Here is a 14,611-nt window from a genome sequence, read left to right as displayed (position 1 = left end):
AGGGCACATGCTTGGATCCATCTCCAGTGCGGGGGGGATAGGGTGTGGGGGTTGAAGGAGCCAGCTAATCAATGATTTTCTCTCATCATTGATGTTTCTATCTCTCTCTCTCCCTCTCCCTTCCTCTCTGAAATCAATAAAAATATATTTTATTTTATTTTTTTAATAATAGTCTTTATTATCCATAAATGAGTGAGATCATGTGGTATTTTTCCTTCATTGACTGGCTTATTTCACTTAGCATAATGCTCTCCAGTTCCGTCCATGCTGTTGCAAATGGTAAGAATTCCTTCTTTTTTACAGCAGCATAGTATTCCATCATGTAGAATAAAAATATATTTAAAAAAATAATGTTACACACTCAAATACTTTCCCATCATTTTTAGATTGCTTTAGGACTTTGAATTTCTCTTCTGTATGTGTTAATAAAGGTTCAGTTATATAAGTATCCACAGAATAAATGCATAGTATTTCATTTAAAAAATTAAAAGAAAGGAGTAAGCGGAGAAGGAAGGAAAGAAATGAATTAAGGAAGAAAGGAAAGGAGAAGGCAATAGCAAGCATTTGCAACAGCTGCTGCCAAGGCTGCTAGCCACTGCTGTCCAAAGGCAGCTGAGTGCTTAAATCTCACACCCTAGGCCAGCCGTGGGCAAACTACGGCCCGTGGGCCGGATCCGGCCCATTTGAAATGAATAAAACTTAAAAAAAAAAAAGACCGTACCCTTTTATGTAATGATGTTTACTTTGAATTTATATTAGTTCACACAAACACTCCATCCACGTTTTTGTTCCGGCCCTCCGGTCCAGTTTAAGAACCCATTGTGGCCCTCGAGTCAAAAAGTTTGCCCACCCCTGCCCTAGGCCCACGGGCTTTCCTTCCTCAGACGCATCCCCCTTGTAGCTAAAAACATTTTCTAGGCAACCTGTCCTCACACAATTCAAGGTGGCCCATGTGTACTGAGTCATGTGGGTTCCACTTACCGCAGGAGGGCGATCTCTCCACTTCTTTCCTTCCTCTTTAGTGCTGAACTTTCTCCAGTGAATATACTGTCTGGCCTATGTCTTTCCTAACTCCCACCCATCCGACTGCCCCCCCCCCCCCCCACACACACACAACTCCTCTTCCTCCCCACACTACTTCAATCATTGCCAACACAAACACAACTTAAATTCATCCCCAGAAGGCAGTTTTTATGAAATAAGTGGCTTGTTTTCCTGGTGTCTCTTTTCTTAACTCTCTTGGTCATGAGGAGTTCCCTCCCTGACTTCAACACCTGCTGCTCCTGATTTGGCTAGAATATTTAGTTCCTTTTGTTTTTCCTCTTTCTCCCATAGCTGCTTCTCACAAGAAAAAACAGCTGAATAGTATTCTTTAAAACAATTTTTTTTTCCAAAATGCAGTCCTTGACAGTTTAAAATGGAATGGCCTTAATAAAATACATTAAATTTATTATTAGTGCTATTAAATGTATTAATCTTCTTTATTATTGACAGTATTACAGATATCCCCCAGCTCCTCCCCGGCCTTTACCTCCCTTCTCCAGCCCCTGCCCCATCTCAGGCCTTCACCACACACATTATTGTCTGTCCATTGGCTATGCATATATGCATATAAATTCTTTGGTTAATCTCTTCCCATCTCCCCCTCCACTTAAATGTGGAATCTAATGAACGTAATAAACTGATGAATAAAATAGGTGCAGAGGCATGGAAACATGGAACTGACTGCCAGATCTCAGAGGGGAGGGGAGTTCAAAACTATAGAAAAAAACATGTGAACACACTAGCTTACTGGATATAACTTTCTTTTGCTGATATGTTGTAATTAAGCACACTTGGTATTAAAAAAATAAGAATTTTACTTTAATACTTCACTTTAAATATGTCTGGAGCAAAATTTAAAAAAAATCATTTACTATTAGGCTATTTATTGAGATGCCAATGTGTTAGTGCAGTGGTCTGCAAACCGCGGCTTGCGAGCCACATGCGGCTCTTTGGCCCCTTGAGTGTGTCTCTTCCACAAAATACCACGTGTGGGCACGCACATACAGTGCGATTGAAACTTCGTGGCCCATGCGCAGAAGTCAGTTTCCGGCCTGGGCGAGTCTATTTTGAAGAAGTGGCGTTAGAAAAAGTGGGGGTATGTTTCCTGAGGTCGACCCCTCAGACTGAGGACGTTTTTAGCAAAGGCCAGCTTAGGAGTACCCTAATTAAGTTAATAACAATGTCCCTACCTATATAGTTTAAGTTTAAAAATTTTGGCTCTCAAAAGAAATTTCATTCGTTGTACTGTTGATATTTGGCTCTGTTGACTAATGAGTTTGCCGACCACTGTTTTAGTGAATTAATCTAGAGCAGTGGTTCTCAACCTTCTGGCCCTTTAAATACAGTTCCTCATGTTGTGATCCAACCATAAAATTATTTTCGTTGCTACTTCATAACTGTGATGTTGCTACTGTTATGAATCGTAATGTAAATATCTGATATGCAGGATGGTCTTAGGCGACCTCTGTGAAAGGGTCGTTCGACTGCCAAAGGGGTCACGACCCACAGGTTGAGAACCGCTGATCTAGAGGCTTTTGTAATTCCCTTACCCTGGAGTTGTGAATAAATGTAAGTCTTGATACCATATTAACACATCAGTTATATTATGTCTCTTATCTATTACTGTTGACTTAGCACATAAATTAAAATATTAAAATAATGCATCTTTCCAGCATATTAACTGAGTTCAATTTAACCACAACCATAATTATGGAAACAATTATTAATAAAAGAACTAGTTTTCTATGAAATTCATTACATACATTTTAGTTGAACAAAATAAGTTTCTACTAAAATGTAATTTTAGTGTCTACTCATAGTTGAAACAAGGAAAAAGTATCAAATCAAAACTTCCTTTCTATGGGATTTCCCACCGTGTCTTTGGGTAGCACACTTTGTTAAATTTAACAGCAACCCTACTCTGAAGACTAGCTTCCTTCTTCGTAGTTCCGCATTGACTGATCTCCCCACACTCTCTGCACTCCATTGGCCTCAATACCATCAGTATTGTTGCCAGGAGACCAAGAATATTACTGTTGCATCACTAATGCTCTTAGAATTGAGTGTTTTCATTGTAAGTTTTTGACTCCTTTGTCAAAACTTATTTGCCCACATACATGTGGGTTTATTTCTGGGCTCTCAAGTCTGTTCCTTGGTCTATGTGTCTGTTTTCTGCCAGCATCATTCTGTCATGGTTACTGTCGCTTATACATAATTTGAAGTCATGGGGTGTGATTCCTCTGGCTTCATTCTTTTCTTGCAGGATTACTTTAGCTATGCAGGGTCTTTTGTGGTGCCACACAAATCTGATGATTTTTTTGTTCTATTTAAAAAAAATGTCATTGGGATTTTGATGAGGATTGCATTACATCAGTATATTGCTTTGAGGAATATGGATATTTTAAATATGTTGATTCTTCCAATCCATGAACACAGAGTATCTTCTCATTTCATTGTGTGTGTGTTTCTTCTTTCTCTTTTAATAATGCTTTGTAATTTTTAGTATGTAGGTCCTTCACATTCTTTGTTAGTTTATTCCTAGGTATTTTATTCTTTTTCTTGCAATTGTTAAAGGAATTGCATAATTCATTCCCCCCCCCCAAATTTTATTATTAATATATAGGAATGGTAATTTGGGGGAATATATAGGAATATGGTAATTTTTGTACCATATACAAAAATTAACTCAAAATGGATTAAAGACCTAAATATAAGTCCTGAAACAATAAATTACATAGAAGAAAATATTAGTATGAAACTTATGAACTTTAGTCTTAGAGAAGATTTTATTAATTTGATCCCAAGGTCTAAGGGAAGTAAAGGCAGAAATAAATGAATGGGACTATAGCAAACTAAAAAGCTTGTGCACAGCAAAAGAAACCGCCAACAATATGAAAAGGCAACCAAACAAGTGGGAGAAGATATTTGCAAACAACAGCTCAGATTAATATCAAAATATATACAGAACTCACGCAATTCAACACCAAACAAACTATCCAATTAAAAAATGGGCAGAGGACCTGAACAGTATGAAAGCGCCTCAAAAAAATTAAGAATCGAGTTACCACATGACCCAGCAAACTCTCTTCTGGCTTTCTACTTGAAAAACTTAAAAACATTTATTTGCAAAGATACATGCACCCCTATGTTGATAACAGCATTATTTATGGTGGCCATGACCTGGAGACAATCCAAGTGTCCTCTGATAGGTGATTGAGTAGAGAAGATGTGGTACATATATACAATAGAATACTACTCAGGCATAAAAGATGAAATACTGACATTTGCAACAATATGGATAGGCCTTGAGAATATCATGCTAAGTAAGCGAAATAAGTCAAACAGAAAAAGAACCATATGATTTCATCCATGTGGGTTATAAAACTGAAAACAACAAATAACAAATAAGAAAGACAAACAAACAAAACCTGATATCCCTGGTGGCTCCATTGGCTGGAACATCATCCTGTGCACCAAAAAGGTCGTAGTTTCTATTCCCAGTCAGGGCATCTACCTAGGTAGCAGGTTCAATCCCTGCTGAGGGTGTGTATGGGAGGCAACCGATCTATGTTTCTCTCTCACATCCATGTTTCTCTCTCTCTCTCTCTTTCTCTGTAATACTGTCAACAACTTTTAAAAATTATAAAACTTTTCTATAACAATAAATGTATTGTAATTATTAATAAAAACAGGAGAGACAGACAGGCACATGGTGGGGAGTGAGGTCAGACATACATACATTCTCTGTCCGACTTACTTCACTTACTACAATTACTTCACATAATACCCTCAAGGTCCATCATGTTGTCACCAATGGCAGGATTTCCTTATTTTTTTGCGGCTGAATAATACTTTGTTGTATATATGTACCACATCTTCTTTATCCATGCATCTGCCAATGAATACTTAGATTGCTTCTAGATCTTGGCTATCCTCCTATATAATAAAAAGCCAATATGCAAATTGACCAAACGGAGGAACAACCAGTTGCTATGATGCACACTGACCACCAGGGAGCAGATGCTCAATGCAGGAGCTGTCCTCTGGTGGTCAGTGTGCTCCCACAGGAGGAGTGCCACTCAGCCAGAAGCTGGGCTCGCCGCTGGCAAGTGCAGTGGCTGTGGCGGGAGCCTCTCCCACCTCGGCAGCAGCGCTAAGGATGTCTGACTGAGGGCTTAGGCCTGCTCCCCTGAGGGCTCCCGGAGTGCAAGAGGGCACAGGCCAGGCTGAGGGCCCCCCCTCCCTGAGTGCACAAATTTTGTTGTAAATAACGTTGTAAATGAACATGGGTGTGCAGATACCTTTTTGAATTAGTGCTTTAGATTTTTTTGGATCATATGATAGTTCTACTTTTTATTTTTTTGAGGAGCCTCCATACTGTTTCCCATAATGAGTGCAGCAATTTATATCGCACCACAGCGTACTAGGGTTCCCTTTTCTCCACATTCTCTCCAACACAGGGCCTTTTAGGAACTGCCCTGTAGTTCCCTTCTGAGTCAGCAGGTGGCAGTTATTTCTTGTCTTTTTTATAACAGCCATTTTAATAGGTGTGAGGTGATAGCTTTTTGTTTTTCTGGGATTTATTATGTTTTAATCCAACATTTCCACTTTAAAAATATATATTTTATTGATTTTTTAGAGAGAGAGAAAGGGAGAGGGATAGAAAAATGAAACATTGATGAGAGAGAAACACCATCGATTGGCTGCCTACTGCATGCCTCCCCCCACCCCCCCAGCCCCCAACCAGGTATGTGCCCTGACCTGGAATTGAACCAGTGGCCTCTCTTAGTTCTTGGCTCAATGCTCAACCGCTGAGCTACACTGGTCGGGCCGACATTGCCATTTTAGAGTGTGAGGCATTCTATCGAACACCTGCCTCACCTAATGCTGAAATCATACTTTATGTTGCTGCTCCTGTAGAATTGGACTTCCCCCAACATTTAGAAATAAAAGGGAACTCACGCACTTCTGCTGGGAAGGTACGAATGCTATTACCACTTTGGAAAATGGCTTAGTGGTTTCTTGCAAAGGTAAACACACACCTACCCATTGACCCAGAAATCAGACTCCTGAATATTTACGCAAGAGAAATGAAAAATATGTTCCAAAATTACTTAATCCAGAATGCTCCTAGTAGTACTATTGTTATTGGAAATAGCCCAAATGTCCAGCAGCAGCATAATAAAAGCAACAACAAGTGATGGCACATTCACACAATGCACTACTTCTTACTCAACATGAAAAGAATGAGCTGCTGATGCCTGGCCGAATCCCAGCAACACGGGACGTGGAAGGCAGAACGCTACAGTGCGTTCTGTATGAGTGCACGCAGATGAAACCAGAGGAGACAAAGCTGGTCAGCAGCGATGGGAAAGAGCAGCGTCACCGCCTCTTGGGGGGCGGGGGGCTGCTGGGGAGGCCACGGGGGCTGCCCAGGCTGATGAAAATGCCCCTTATCTTGACTGGATGTGGAGTACACAGGTGTGTCTGTTTGTCCGAACTATCCCGTTAAGATGTGTGCTTGCAGTGCATGTAAAATCTTTCTAGAATGTGTCTAAGTTTATGTGAGTATGTGTATGATTTACGTCTCCAAGTTGAAAATGGAAGGCAGGAAATATTCACAGCCTCGCAGACTTAGCGTTGCAGAGTAGATGACATTAATTTAACTTCCGGGAACACTTTGGAGACGGGGGAAACTGAAGACCTCTGAGGATGCAGGCCCAGGATCTTTGGTTTTGCATTTTTAAGGATTTTCTGGCCTTTCAGGAACGGCCCTGTAGTTCCCTTCTGAGCCACCAGGTGGCAGTGCTTTACCAGTCAGTCCGGGGCCTGGGAGGGGTCAGATCACAAGAGATACCTGTGTGTCTGGAGCCAGGAAAGAACTGGTTTTGTTAAGTCACCGTCACTCACTTTTGAGCAAACACTATTACTCATCGTGGTTACCTACTTAATCCAGCAGGCTTAGCTGAAGACGACTTTTATCTGTTTCCAAAAATTATATCTGCGTGCCAATATGCCACAATTGCAGGTAACCATGACAATGTGCTTCAGGCGCCTTTGAAAGCGGGTGGAGGAGGAGTTCCCAGACATGGAAACGTGCTCTCCCTGTGTGGCTGACTTGTGGCGTGGTCCTCTGGGGACGAGTTTGGAAAAGTCTAAATGATTCACCTTCGGTGGTTCCTCCCTCGCAGAGCCCAGTCCCCCAATTTCCCGTTGATCAAAGAGCCCGCTTTCCTGATAATTGCTAGCATTTGTTGAGCATTTTCCATGCTGCAAGAACTGTTTTCCATGCTGGATGCAGGGGGCGGGGGTGGGGGGTTGGGGGCGGGGAGCGGGGAGGGCAGTAGGCAGCTTGGCCAGAAGAACTACACGAGGTCCTTGGGAGAACTATACAAGGGTCATTGGGTCAAGACACAGCATGTTCAGTGGCAGAGAGATGGAGGCGCGGAGGACTGTCACGCCAGGGGCAGAGGCAATGTTGTGTCTGTGGCAGATGTCGCTGGAGCTTACAGTTGGTTGTGAGAGGTTTGACCAGCGTGAGAAGGTGCCCAGCGTGCCAGGTCCACACGTGGCGTGTTTGGTGAGGAGTGTCCAGGGGATGCTTCAATGACAGGCTAACTCCAGATCTCAGTGCCCAGTCCCGCAAGGATCGATTTTCACTCTGGCCAATGTCTGACGCTGGCTGGGGCTGTGTGTGTACAGGGGGGTGTGGGTGAAGGGTGTTGGGTTTGGCAGCTCTGCCATGGCTGTGGGAGGTGCCACCTTCCTGTGACATCGCCGTCTGGACGTGTGGCATCTGTGCCCCCTCTGCTTTGCTGTGCTCTAGCCCAGAAGTAACTCACTTTACTTCTGCCTGGAGCCCATTCCTCAGAGTTAGTCACATGGCCCCACCCAGCCACAGGGGAGGCTGGGAAAGGCAGTCTTGCTCAGTCTGATGGGACCTGAGGTGAGGCTGGATGAACGTGGAGAGCTGCCTTTGGAGCCGTGGTTGACAAATGCAGGGGGAAGGACTGTATTAGGGGCACAAAGCCTGGGAGTGTTTTAAGTCAGGGAGTGTTATGGTCAGATGGGTCACCTGTGGTCACGCTTCGTGATGCTGTGGGCTCTGGGACAGGTCTGCCTGCAGCTGGTGTGGAGGTGCGGAGGCCCAGGGCTGCTCCAAAGGGTGGCAGGTGCTGTCCGGTGGCAGGATTTTCTGCCAGAGAGAGTCAGAGAGGGGATTCCCGCTGTGTCACCACTGAGGCCTGGACACAGGCCACTTCTCTCCGAAAGCTCCCAGGGTGCCCTGGATGCCGCATCCACCCATGAGCAGCGACGCTGGCCCCCGAGGCTTGTTGACGGGGCTTTGGTTGAGTGGAACCTGGAGGCCCTAAGCTGACCAGGGAGCTCTGCCTCCAGTTCATGCCAAGATCCCGCTGCCTTTGCACCAGCGGAGCAGAGGCCTCCTCCTCTCCGCTGCCCTCGGCTGCCCGCTGCCTGCAGGGACTTGCGCTCACCCCCTGGGTGCCCTGGTATCTGCACTCACCTGGCTCTCACCCGTGTATCTGGTGCCTGCTGTGCTCAGCCTGCTGCCACCCCTTGATGCCAAACTCTGTCCCCCTGCCGCTTGGTCACCTGACTGCCTCACACGGACTCTGAAGTGAGTGTGTGTCTGCCTCAGGCTTCCTGCCTGGTCCCTGATTTAGCCTCGGCCCCGGTTCTAGCTGATTCCCTAAGCTCTTGTCCTCCTGGCCCCATCCTCCTGACGCCCATAATTCCCATTTGTCACCTTCTTTTGAAGGGCCGGCGACTCCTCCCACAGGGTGCGCCTGGCCTGGCCATCCTGGAGCAGTCTGAGCCCCGATACCAGTGATGGCGAACCTTTTGAGCTCGGGGTGTCAGCATTTGAAAAACCCTAACTTAACTCTGGGGCCATGTCACATATAGAAGTTTTTTAATATTTGCAACCATAGTAAAACAAAGACTTATATTTTTGATATTTATCTTATATATCTAAATGCCATTTAACAAAGAAAAATCAACCAGAAGCCGAAACCGATTTGGCTCAGTGGATAGAGCGTCGGCCTGCGGACTGAGGGGTCCCAGGTTCGATTCCGGTCAAGGGCATGTACCTGGGTTGCGGGCACATCCCCAGTAGGAGATGTGCAGGAGGCGGCTGATCGATGTTTCTCTCCCATCGATGTTTCTAACTCTCTATCTCTCTCCTTTCCTCTCTGTAAAAAATCAATAAAATATATTAAAAAAAAAAGAAAAATCAACCAGAAAAATGAGTTCGCGTGTTACCTCTGACATGCGTATCATAGGTTCGCCATCACTGCTCTACACGGTGGTCATTTATCCCCACAGATGTCAGCTCTCACCCCCGCTGCCCCTCCATCAGAGCCTCAGGGTTCTCCGTTACTGGTTTTGTCCGCTCTCCCACTGGGGCCAGGAAGGCCCGGATGTGAGAGTGAAGAGCCTGGCGCTTTGCCCTCGAGGGCCCTGCGTCCTCTGTGAGAAAGGTGTTTTCTAGGCCAGAACTTCTCCTGCAGCCAGAGGTCATCAGCTGTCAGTTTTGGGGGGGAGGGGTCAAAGCCAGAGGTCAGCATGGCCAAGGCCCCTTTTGCATTTGAGGAGCTTGAGGTCTCCTGAGGTTAAGGAGTGTGGAGTGGGAGGCCAGCCTGGACCAGAGCAGCCTCTCTCTGAGTGTAACATGTCACCTGAGAAGGGCTGTGCACGTGGAGGAGCTCGAACCCCTGCCCCAGGCAGAGGCCCTCTGGATGTCGCCATCAGGCTAGTTGGGTCTTCAGTACCCGGACCTGAGATGGAGGAAGACTTAGATGACGTGAGGGAGGCAGGGCCTGTGGATGGTGACTTGCTGGGACTGCGATGAGTGCCATTCACGTTGAGGGTTTTCCCTTCCTCTGGGGCAGGTACCTTCCTCACCCCCTAACCATTACACAAATATCCTGATGTAATTCCTGAGTGGTGCTGCAGGGGTGGAGAAATGGTTAGCACCCAGAGTCCTGGCTGTGACCAGCCGCTGGGTGAGCAGGGGACACGGGAGAGTCCTCCTGTGCCCCAGGTCTCTGACAGGAGGTGACCTTGCACGGAGGTGGAGGGGGTGCTGTGGGTGGGAGCTGGGCCATTTGGTTTGGACATGAAGGGAGGACCTGGGACCGCCAGGCGGAAGTCCCTGTGGCCACTCACTGGGGCTGGCCCGCCGCCCAGCCCCAGGGGCACCACGCTCCCTGCTCCCTGCGGGACTGTGTGTTCTCCCTGTGCTGCGTCACATTCGCGCCCAGGGAGGGAAACACAGGTGAGAGGGGAAAGGTTTAGTGTGACAAGCACAGGAGTCTATTTTGATGCAGTTTCTTGCGGATGTTTGTATTTCCTTCAGTACTATGTGATTTGGTCCTAAAATGCTCTCACTGCTTGGGGACTAGGAGAGCAGGGCATGAATGTATTGGGCAGGCAGACGTAATGTGTTATTCTGCAGGTTAAAGGAAACCAGACGCACTTTCTGAACTTTGGTCTGAGAGCAGAGCCATCTGCTGGGGACACCCAGGGTGGCAGCGAAGGTGGGATCCACCAGGTCCACGCTTCCCTGTCCCCTGGGCCCACCTCGCTTCCAGCCCCCTGTCGCTATGCCCAGCCTTGGGGTGAAGGTTGGTCTGGGCGGCTGCCTCAGCCAGGAGGGATCGAGCCGCCCCTCCCCCCAGCTCTCCCAGGGTGGAATGTGTGACCTCCAGTTGCCATCTGCTCCCCAAGGCGACTGCGAGGTTAGACCCTGCCTGGGGATGGTGCCGAGCAGGAGCCTGGGAGGTGGCTGCTGCACGAACATCGGTGAGCCACGGACTGCCACCTCCAGTCTATCTTATGTGAGAATATATTTCTGTTTGGTTTTCTATTGCTATTTTGTGTTTTCTGACATAGTCAGCTGAATCTGATCCTAACACATACACCCGGCATAGAAGACCCCTTCTGGCGGAGTCAGAGTTCATACTCACAAAATAAAACAGTGAGAAGCTTTAACGTCAAGAAACCTGTCATAGGCAAAAGTCTAAAGATGTCCCTTGAAGATTCCTGTCCCTTGTTAATCAAACACTACTGTAGAGACTGCATGATGGGACGCTGCAGGTATAGGTAAGGTTACCGAGCAGCTGACTTTAAGATAGGAAGCCAGTCCTAGAACATCCCGGTGGGCCCACCGGATCGGAAGCAGAGGAGCCATCGAGAAAGATGAGGTGGACGAGGCGAGAGAAACACACCGACGGGAAGTCAGAGCGATTCCTGGTGTGCGAAGGGTTTGCTGCACCATTGTTGGCTGTGGGGTGTGAGGGCTGTGTGCAGGGAGCAGAGAGCAGCTTCTAGAAGCTCGGAGTGGCCCACACTGACAGCCAGCAAGGAAAGGGGGACCCCGGGTGTAGGATCTCAGGGATGGATACTCTCGATGACCTGAAGGAGCATGGGAGTTGGCTGGACCCTGAGCGTCAGACCAGGGCCCACACCGTCAGCTCCTGACTTCAGCCCGGGGAGACCCGGAGCCCAGGAAGCAGCGAGCCCCCGGACGTCGATCACACATCGGGGGGATAATAGAGTTCATTGTTTTAAGTCACCAAACTTGTGGTGACTTGTTTCAACAACAATAGAAAACGGATACAGGGATCTCATTCCCTTTATCCAAAATAATAAACGTTGGGCAAAATAACACATGCGCGTTGATTTAAGAATGAAACCGTGTGAAAGGGATGGTACTGAAAATCAGCAAAGCTGCCCCTTCCCTTCTCTGCCCCAGTCACAGCTCCCCCTCTTGGTTCTGTCTTCGGACACCTCCATGGTCACACTGTCTCCCTTCGTTGTCCCTCCTCCCTCGGGAACACCTGGACGCTGAGTAAATCTGTATTCGGGGTCGGCCCACGGGTATGTGTGCTCTGAACGAATCCCCTTTCTCTGTTATATAGTTTCCCTTGTTTGGTGACTTGCATAATTTACTGGGCACAGATGGTTAATTATTTCCAAATAGTCCATCAAGCACCTCCTGTCGCACACCCCTTATTCTAGACACCCCCCCCCCCCCCCCCCCCCCGCCCAGCACCCCTCCGACCTCACCCTCACTGCCCCTCTCTGCCCCCAGCTGGCCGGCCGGGCAGCTGCAGGTCTGCTAACAGCTTCCTCCGGAGCCCTCTCTTGGCCTCACTGGCTCCGGACACTGGTTCCCTGTGTCTTCCTCATCCGTGGCTCGTGCCATCATTTTGGGGGGAGCACATCTTCCAGGAACAGCTTTAATCTCTCAGAACAGAAAGTGAATCGCAGTATCTACAGTTCACAGAGCTGAAGAGCAGGGTAAGGGCGTTCTTTATGAACACGGACGGAGGTGCCAGAACACAGGATCCGGAGGGGGCGGTGTGCCTTGGGCAGAGAAGGTAAGGGGCGGTTTGCTGATGTTCAGTATAATCCCTTTCACACCGTTTCCTTTTTAAATCAATGCGCATTGCTATTTTGCCAGAAGTTTCATATTTGAGATGGAGGGAATCAGGTTTCTGTATCTGATTTCTGTTGCTGAAACAAGTCACCACAAGCTTGGTGACTGAAAACAAGGTAACTGTAGGTATTGTCTCCAGGCGGTGCGGACGCACCGAGGCGCCCTCTGTGGCACGTGGAGGCACTGCGCCCTGCCCGCTGTGCTGGGACGCCCTGCAGCTCTCCTTGCTGCCCTGGGAGTGCACGAGTGTCCTCCGCATCTGGGTGGCACTGCCTGCCGTCCCCTGCGTGTGGGAGGCACAGCTGTGCTGTCCTCGGCACCAGGCACGGCTCCGCAGCTCTGCGTCAGGGGCGCCGCCTGCTGTGCACGCCAGAGGCCGGACTCTTCACTCTGCTTTGATGTCCCCCGTGCAGGGTCCTCTGCTTTTGGAGTCACTGCCCCACAGCCCCGAGGGTTTGAAAGAATGGCCCAGTGTCCTCCCGTCTGTCCCACACTCCTCCCATGTGAAGGCTCCCTCACGTCACTTGTCTCCGTCAGACCCGCGGTTTCCTGCATTTGGAAACACTGCTCCATTGTCCACGGCACTTGGATGTCACTGCCCAGTGTCATCTCCATTTCAAGTCCTTCTCCACTGTCCTCTGCGTTGGAATGACCAGCCGGAGCGAGGTGGGGACCCGCCCCTGGCGCAACTGCTTTGCTCCCCGTACGGTCTGTCCTGCCGGCACTTTAGCCCATCCCCAAGAGCCCCAACTGTCCCCCGGGAACCACGCAGGCTGCCCAGACCTTGGCAAGGAGTTCTCTGCCTCTCCACACATTTCAGGGGCAGGTGTCACCCCCAAATCCCAGCTGGCCTGCAACCAACTGGAGGTTCCCCAAAGGTGCTTCTGAAGCCCCATGCAGCCCAGGACTCCCCCTGCCCCCCTCCCTGGAGCAGCTGAGGGACCCAATGCCCTGCCTATACCCCCTTCTCACACACACTCCCCAGCCCTGTATTGAGCTGGTCCCCAAAGTTGCCTGGTGCAGCATGTAGATGGGGAAGGTGGGGTGGAGCTGGCCGCAGACAGCCCGCCCCATGCCCCTACAGGGAACTTCAGGCCTGTGAGGTGCCCCTGCACCCCAGGATAAGGCCCGGAGAAAGCAGCTCTTCACGCTGCAGGCTGGGGACTTGCATCTTGTCAGGAAGACACGGTCCCCCGTGGGGGTGAACAGTTTCACCATTGCCCCCACTCACTTCACGGAGATGGTGTGTGACTCAGAAGCCCCTACCACAGTGTATGGTGCTCTGTTGTTTTGGGGACACCGACTGCTGTGTCACCCACACCCCCACCTTGTCCTGGGGAAATGTCCACATTTTATGTCTGTGACACCTGAGTTTCAGTTAGCAGCACGTGTGCACGGGATGTGCCTGCCACAGTGGCAGCCTCACCCTGGAGTGGCCTTCTCTAATGGAGGGGGCGGGCAGAGTTCTCGCTGTGGGTCCCCCAGAGAGGACAGGCCTTCCTTTCGAAGGGGCCCAGAAAAGCGGCCGCCCGGTTCCTTCCTGTGTACAGCGTCCTGCCTGGGGGTGCACCTGCGAGGGGCTGCTGCAGGGGGCAGTGGTGCCTGGGACCAAGGGTGTCAGGGGGTCCCTATGTCCTTTCCACTGGTCGAGGGGACTGCAACCACTCGGCCCTTTCCTCGGCCAGAGCAATGCACACAGGAAAGGGCGATGCTGCTGGGAGAGAGGGCTGGTCTGCGCTGCCCCCTCCCTCAGAGGCTGGGACGCTGAGGCTGGGGCCGGGCCTGGGCGGCCAGGTCTGTGAAGGTGGAGGGTGGGTGGGGAGAGGTGGGAGCAGACCGGGCAGGCAGGGCAGGTCTCTTGGCTTCTCCTGGCACAAAGACCAGAAGGCAATGGGGTATTTCCCTGAACCTCCCGTGCCCTCCTCCTGGCCCTTGGTGGCTCCAGCCTGGGCACAGGTGCTCTGGCCCTGCCTCTTCTGCTCCCGCTGTCTCCAGAGGAAGTAAATGCTTCAGAGCAGGCCGAGCAGCACAAGACGGTTTGACCGGGCCTCTGCAGGGGGCACCTTTGACCTCTCGGGCCGCTAGCGTTACCGAGGCTTCTTG

This window comes from Myotis nattereri, assembly GCF_964212035.1.
Source record: "Myotis nattereri genome assembly, chromosome: 10".
NCBI classification, from domain to species: domain Eukaryota; kingdom Metazoa; phylum Chordata; class Mammalia; order Chiroptera; family Vespertilionidae; genus Myotis; species Myotis nattereri.
The sequence above is the reverse complement of the archived record's forward strand: the minus strand, read 5'-3'. Positions refer to the sequence as shown.